At 45.0% G+C, this 8,022-nt stretch overlaps 1 protein-coding gene across 1 annotated transcript in view; it reads right to left on the reverse strand.

Moving 5' to 3' along the window:
* The window catches only part of LOC106815772, a 30,044-nt gene that overhangs the window by 21,364 nt on the left and 658 nt on the right, over positions 1–8,022 (reverse strand). The window lies entirely within an intron of this gene.

Below are 8,022 nucleotides of genomic sequence, written 5' to 3' on the forward strand. Positions count from 1 at the left end.
TCTCCACAGAAAGATAAGAGACGCAGCGCGCTCTCTCTCTCTCTCTCTCTCTCTCTCTCTCTCTCTCTCTCTCTCTCTCTCTCTCTCTCCCCCTCTCCCCCCTCTGTCCCCGCTCTCTCGCTCTCTTTCTCTGTTTCCCAGCTATCGCTCTCTCTATCTCACTTTATCTCTCTCTCTCTCTCTCTCTCTCTCTCTCTCTCCCTCTCTCTCGCTCTCTCTCCGCTTTCGCGTTCTCCCTATATATATATATATATATATCCGCTTTCGCTCTCTCCCCCTCTCGCACTCGCTCTCGCTCTCCCTCTCTATCTCTCTTTCTGTCCCCGCTCTCGCTCTCTCTCGCTCTCTTTCTCTGTTTCCCAGCTATCGCTCTCTCTCGCTCTCTTTCTCTGTTTCCCAGCTCTCTCTCTCTCTCTCTCTCTCTCTCTCTCTCTCTCTCTCTCTCTCTCTCTCTCTCTAATCCACCGAATTAAATAGAGCCAACTCCGCCAGCCTTCGGAAATTCCGGCATGTTTTCTCGTGGCCTCGATGTGCGTCTGCTACTCCCGTCATTGCGAGTGAACGGGTGGCATTTTGAGTGGCCAGCGGTTATGTCAACGCAACGTTGATTCGTCCCCATTGTTAAGTAACTGCGGTCTTTATCCCCGGTGCGGAAAAACTCTATCACTTATCAGCCAGCCATGTGGTGCAGAATAACTCTATCCACTGTAGTCCGCTGGTGTAGACTAACTCTATCCACCTAGACCCCTAGTGCAGACTAACTCTATCTAATTTTTAGTCCTGTGATGTAGACTAACTCTGTCCGCTGTAGTCCCCTGGTGTAGACTAACTCGATCTATTTTTTAGTCCCCTGGTGCAGAATAACTCTATCTACTATTTGTCCCATGGTGCGGACAAACTATAACCGCTATCAAGAACGAGTTACCCTTAACCACGATGCTGATCATTTCTTGCACCGCAGGGGCAGGCAACGGCCAGGACCGCCAACCCTGAGAACTGCTGTCCGCCGCTAAACGTCTAGACAAAAGCACTTTAAAGGAATAATAGGTCCATTGATTATGCAATGTTGACGAATGCTAGAGTAACTGGCACCTTGTGTAGTTAATAAGTACATTACCTTATAGCCAAACGCGTATTAGTTTGTCCAATATCACTGCTGGTTACTAAGAAATGTATAATTGAAATCAGCAGTCCAAAAATCAGTTGTTTACAGTTTCAAACCACTGCCGGCGAAGCGGGTGCGATACAGATTTATAGTGCACCGGACATTTTCGCACGCATGCTCAGCCGTACCGCAATGCTATCATCAGTAATTTCATCTCACGTCCAAAACATACGGGCCGCACAAATGTTTACGTCATCGCTCGACTCCTGGATGAAATTTACGACACGTAAATGATACGTTGATACATATTAACAACCGATTTCAAGTCTTGTTTGTAATGTAACCAGCAGTGATATATTGGACAAACTAATACGCGTTTGGCTATAAGTTAATGTACTTATTAACTACACAAAGTGCCCGTTACTCTAGCATTCGTCAACATTGCATAATCAATGGACCTATTATTTCTTTAACGAGCTTCTAACATAAGGGTGTCGATTTACTTTTCGAGTTCGCGCACGTACACGATGAAGCGAGACCGAACCACGCACAGCAAGCCTCCGTTATATGACGCTGGCCTCCAGCTGTGGATCGAAGCGCAGCGTCCGCGCAATTATGCTGCGTGGAATAACAGCGGAGAATAATTGAAAAACATCACCTACAGTTAAGTATATATATACACGTATATAAGCATATTAGTATATATATTGTAGAACCTGTAACTTGTGCTGTTTTTACCCGATTGTCATGGAATTTGGCACACAGGGCCAATATAACATGTCCTATATATCTATATGTATATATTGGTCCTGTGTGCCAAATTTCATGACAATCGGGTAAAAACTGCAGAAGGTACAGGTTCTAGAATATTTCGAAAAAAAATGTTGTTACCATGGCAACGATGACTCCGCCCACACCAAAAACGATTGGCGTCTTCGCGTTACGATAACGCACCTTCATGCGAAATTTGAAGATGATCCGAGAAAAACTGCAGCCGGTAGAGCGCTCACAAGGAAATCTCTGCGGCGGCGGCGGCGGCGGCGGCGCCGCGCCGAGGCCAAATCCATAGTATACCCCCGAACTCGTTCGGGGGATACAAATATATATTCATATATATATATATATATATACTAATATGCTTATATATGTGTATATACTTAACTGTAGGTGATGTTTTTCGATTATTCTCCGCTGTTATTCTACGGAGCATAATATATATATATCAGAAGTGAATAAAAACAAACTTGATTATATTCATTCCTGATGTAATATATATGCACACAAATACACGCACACGCACACATATACACATGAAAATATATAATCCTGAAACCGATCACAGAAACATTTCTCCACACGAAACGAACCTATAATCGGCGCGCTCGTTTTTCGACACGCTTATTCTTCCGCATATTGACTAGTATATTGACTAGAGAGCAGACAAATATTAGTGTAAGCCGCTAGCGAACTCATACTCGCGTTCGTTCGGAGAGCAACACTGACCGCGCGCTGCGCACGCTCGCGCAGCCACTCGGCGCCCGCGTCTTTGCACAGGGCGCCAGTGATGGAGGAAGCATGTTACATTACGCAGAGCATACTCGGCGCCGGCGGGCGAGCACGAAATCACGGCCGCCGACAACAGCGGGCGCACCGACGCCGCTGCGTTCTGTACGAAATCAATGGCGCGGGCGCCGCAGCCACGCGTGCGAACGTCGTATACCTACGCGTGGCGGTGCGCTGGCTGGTCTGACCGACAGATTAGTGCGCTGCACTGCCGACGCACACACACTGACGGGGTTAGCCGCTAGAAACAGTTGCCGCTGGAGGGCAGCACATCTGTAGCGGTGCAAGATTATCCGCGTACCCGGATGCACACCCTGGATACACTGTGGCGACATATGACAAACTTACCGTACACTCTCTAAAAGTAAACTTTATGAAAGAGGAGCGTCGACAAGAGGTCGCAAATAAGATTTGATACAAAGGTAAGAACTATGTTCCACGAAATACGTTGTTTTTATGAGTGATAATGCACAATTTTGGTCAGCATTTAATAGACACAGAGAGAGAGAGAGAGAGAGAGAGAGAGAGAGAGGAATCGAGAGGAGGAGGAGGAGATGAGAGGAGGGAGAGAGGGCCGGAGAGAGAGAAAGAGAGAGACGGAGCGAGTATGGAGCGGAGCAGAGCGAGGAGACGAGAGAGAGAGAGAGAGAGGAGAGAATAAGAAAAAAATAATAAGCACAAAGAGATAGAGAGAAGAGAGAGAGAGAGGAGAGAGAGAGAGAGAGAGAGAGAGATGAGATGAGCAGTAACCGTAGGAGAGATGGTAATAACTAATATAGGTCTTAGACGCACATTGCTACAAGTTCAATGTCAACTTGTCACAGACAGGCATCAGCTTTAGTACTAAAGCTAGTTTAAAACGTACGGTCGATTGTTGCATTTAGATTCAAGTTGAATTTATTTTATTTATTTATTTTCAATCAGACTGGAAGCACTATGGCCAAGGCGTTCGAAATTAGCTGCCGACCGGAGGTCGAAGCACCAAGTTTCTTGCTCGCGGCCAACCATCTCTACGAAATCTAGCCGCAGTCTCACTAGACCAGCACTTGTTCTTCCCCTCAATATTACGCCTGAGAAATCACTACTGGTTAGCGCGCAATCACAGGCATCTTGGAGCGTTTCAATAAAATAATAATGCTAATAAATACGAATTTCTATTACTACTACCAAAAGTCTTAATCGTTTCTCTTACTCTTTTTCACCTATTTATTGCTGACAATTTCGCTGTAAATGGCCGTTTCAAATGCATCATCTGCAACACACTGTCACACGCTGGCCGCGCCCACGCTAGCTGCTGCACCAGCTAACACATAATAAACAATAAAAATAAAAAGATAAAATTAAAAAACACCATTAAAAAATAAAAATAAAAAATAAACAAATATATATTTATGTGTCAGTGTCCAGCACGCTAGCGTGCGGGTACTTGGTGTGTTGCAGTTGAGGTCATTTGACGGCACTTACAGGTGATTTTATAGTGTGAGATAGAGTAGAGAAACATTGAAGGACTTTGGTGTAAAATACATTTCGTGGTTTATTAACCTTCTTTTTTTTACATTGAGACGTTCAAGTGCTTGTCATCGCGCAATGCGTTTAGGAACAGACTTGTAATATGGGAGCGTTATTCTAATAATGCGCTTCCGTTCCATGAACGTAGACGGGGTATCCAAAACATCTAGAGCGAGGGCGACACAGCGTCATCGCGCAACTTAGAGAAGCGCGAGCGCCACGGCTCCAAGGGCATCTGACGTAGAAGATAGATACGCCCCGTGCGATCGAAAACCACACACGGCACGCAGCGCACGCACGCACGCACGACGCAACGCCGCCACACACGCACGCAGCGCGAACACAACACCACACCACACCACACATCCACACAGCATACACCCCACACCACACACACACCAACGGCTTACACACGACACACACAGCACACAACACACACCACACACACACACACACACACACACACACACACACACACACACACACACACACACACACGCACACACACACACGCACACGCACGAAATGCACGCAATGCACGCACGTACGCCCTCACTCACACCATCCCCACAAGCACGCACCCGATTTCGGCAAATGGAGCGAGAATCACGAAGGCTGGGACACCTACATAATGAACGCACAACTGAACATGCGAGCGCAAGCTGAAAATCGGAAATTAAACCTGCCAGTTATTGTCATGAAAGACTGCTGCAGCACAAGATAGATTGAATTAATTCTTATCTTCTTAAATCTTATTTCTTCATTCTGGCTTATTTCTACAATCAAGAGTGTTTATTTTTTCTACAGTTTCGCATAATATATGGGCTCCTTAAATTTGACACATATCTCGGCTAGTGAGCGTCTTGCGACCACACAGAAATCTACATGGCGCCAGAAAACGCATCGTACTGACAATTTTACGATTGTGACGATAAACTTAATAAATAATGTATAGTGAAACAGTCAGACATATACGAATTAGTGATCTATAATAGTCAAACCGCTACAGAGACGTGCAGTAAAATTAAACATATAAATTCAATCGGAAGTGCAGAAAATAATGTTACGATGCATTCTATCAAGAGCGTATAAAGAAGGAGAGCGTACAACGGTGAAATAGTGAAACCATGTTGCAGTATTTGTATAATTAAGAAACTGCCCGTTTTATTTTGACGATTGTATGCGGTATTATTGATCAGCTGTCCTACCTTGTCAATATAAAACAAACCCCTTGTCCCTACGATGCTCCTACGCTGAGATAATAAGCGGTGAAAATCTGGTATTTTCGCAGAAAACCGATTCGAGATCACTGTTTACTGCGACTGTCTCTCGCTTTGTGGCCAGTGTATTGCTTCCGGTCGCCGCTGTGTAGCGCCATGGTAGCGCTGACTCACGTCAGTACTACATAGATTACTATACATCGAGCGTGAGGTGGGCACAGGTGGGGGTCATCACTATGACAATCAATAACAGACGTCATTCATTCCATTTGTCAATCATTGACGGAAACACGCGAGGTTTCCCGAAGTTATCTCAAAGCGAGAGACAGTCGCAGTAAACACTGATCTCGAGTCGGTTTTTGGCGAAAATACCAGATTTTCACCGCTCATTATCTCAGCGTAGGGGCATCGTAGGGACATGCGGTTTGTTTTATATTAACAAGGTAGGACAGCTGATCAATAATCGTCTGCAGAGAATCGTCAAAATAAAACGGGGAAAGTTTATTAATTCGACTAATACTACAACATGGGTTCAGCATTTCACCGTTGTACGCTCTCCTTCTTTATACGCTCTTGATTCTATACACGTGGGTCTACAACAATTATTCCAATTAGAACTGCTGCTCACTCTGATAACACAGTCCAATTAACATAATTCGAATACGACACGGCACAATTTAAATATGACATCTTACGAACGAATTGGCACATTCACGAGTAAGATGAATTTCTATTCATGATGTACAGTAGTGTTACTAGAAGATCGACAAATACAATTTATTTCTATTTACGTCGCATCATTTTGACACTATTTCGTTAATATATGCAGCACTAACCGCTGAAGCTGCTGCACTTCTGTCCGTGGCCATATATCTACTACATGCATCAGCTGCGAGGTGAATACAGACGTAAGTGTACACGTGTAAACATACAAATGTATTACGCACAGTATAGATATATGCAAATTTGAGTGTGTACGTGAAAGGTCATAACCACACTTATAGTTATACCTCTGTCGCATAGTCAGTGTTGCAGTCCTAATATATAGCAGTGAAATATCGCAGTGTAATGTCACTGAATTTAGAGCGAGCTAAAGTCGAGATACCTTTTATACTGACGTTAGCTCGGGTCTGAAGCAGACCTGAACCACCCCCTAGAGTGGGATAACTTTAGCTCGGGCTAAGTATGTTTCGACCTTTTATACTGCGGGTTATCCCGCTTCAGGTCCGGACCTGAAGCGGGATAAACCCCAGTATAAAAGGGGTATTAGTGGGGTTAGATGCTAGGGGTATGCTAATAGTTCTAATTTACTACATCGTTACTAATCAACGACCTCTGACCGACTGAAGCTCTCACACGTTTATAGCTCGAGAATTATGTCGAAATTTTGAAAAACGCCTCAAGCGTCATAATTAAAAAACCTTCCCAAGGTTATCGCGCTCACCGGATTTCAAAACGGACTACCTTTCATCGCCCGAGTAAAGCACACACGGATGCGTAAGAATTACAACAACAAAGATTCTTTTTATTCTGATACATTCTGATGTGTTTTATACGTGAGAATTAGAATGCTGTAGAAACTAGACATTGCGTATCTATTTTTAATTTGTACTTTTTTTATGAACGTTAATATTATAATTTAATCTTCTCACCCTCATCTAATAAAATTCTATAGCCGCTTTAACGAGACTTTATTCAAATGAATGCACGGCGCACAGACGAATTTTTTCCTCCCGAAATGACGTCGTTACGGTTGTAACTTATATCTGCTATATATAAGTATTGCGCTACTAATTCTAATATTTTTAACTTGTAAGCCGAGCACAGTTACGATCAGCCCGGATTATCGGATTTTCCCATTCCCAAAATTGTTAAAACGTGTGGTAATGGCGCAGCCGCTGCCGTCGCTACAGTAATAGTTGCTCATGTAGCGGCAACACGTATAACGAGTGACTGACTAAAGTCGCTGACAGTACTGGGTACCACGGCGCTTCTTCCGGACTGCAACACTGATCGTAACCGAGGCGTCAATGCAGTGCCCAACTATATGTGATAAAAAAATCGACTAGGAACAGTGCGATGGTGCATGAACACACAAACGCACGCACGCACGCATACATACACACATAACACGCACACGCACACGCACACGCACACATACACACACGCGCGCTTCCACACACGTGCACACTATCTCTCACTCTCACACACACACACACACACACACACACACACACACGCGCGCGCACGCGCGCTTCCACACACTCTCTCTCTCTCACACACACGCGCGCGCACGCGCGCTTCCACACACTCTCTCTCTCACACACACGCGCGCGCGCACGCACACGCACGCACACACACACACACACACACACACACACACACACATACACACGCACACACAAACACATTCACCTACAAAGACGCACGCGCACACGCGCGCACACATACCGATAAGTGCGACACACACACACACACACACACACACACACACACACACACACACACACACACACACACACACACACACACACACACACACACACACACACACACACGACGTACGTACGTAACGTACGTACGGTAACGGTACGGTACGAACGAACGACGTACGGTCGGTCGTCG

Source organism: Priapulus caudatus, unplaced genomic scaffold, assembly GCF_000485595.1.
Source record: "Priapulus caudatus unplaced genomic scaffold, Priapulus_caudatus-5.0.1 Scaffold1197, whole genome shotgun sequence".
Lineage (NCBI taxonomy): Eukaryota > Metazoa > Priapulida > Priapulimorpha > Priapulimorphida > Priapulidae > Priapulus > Priapulus caudatus.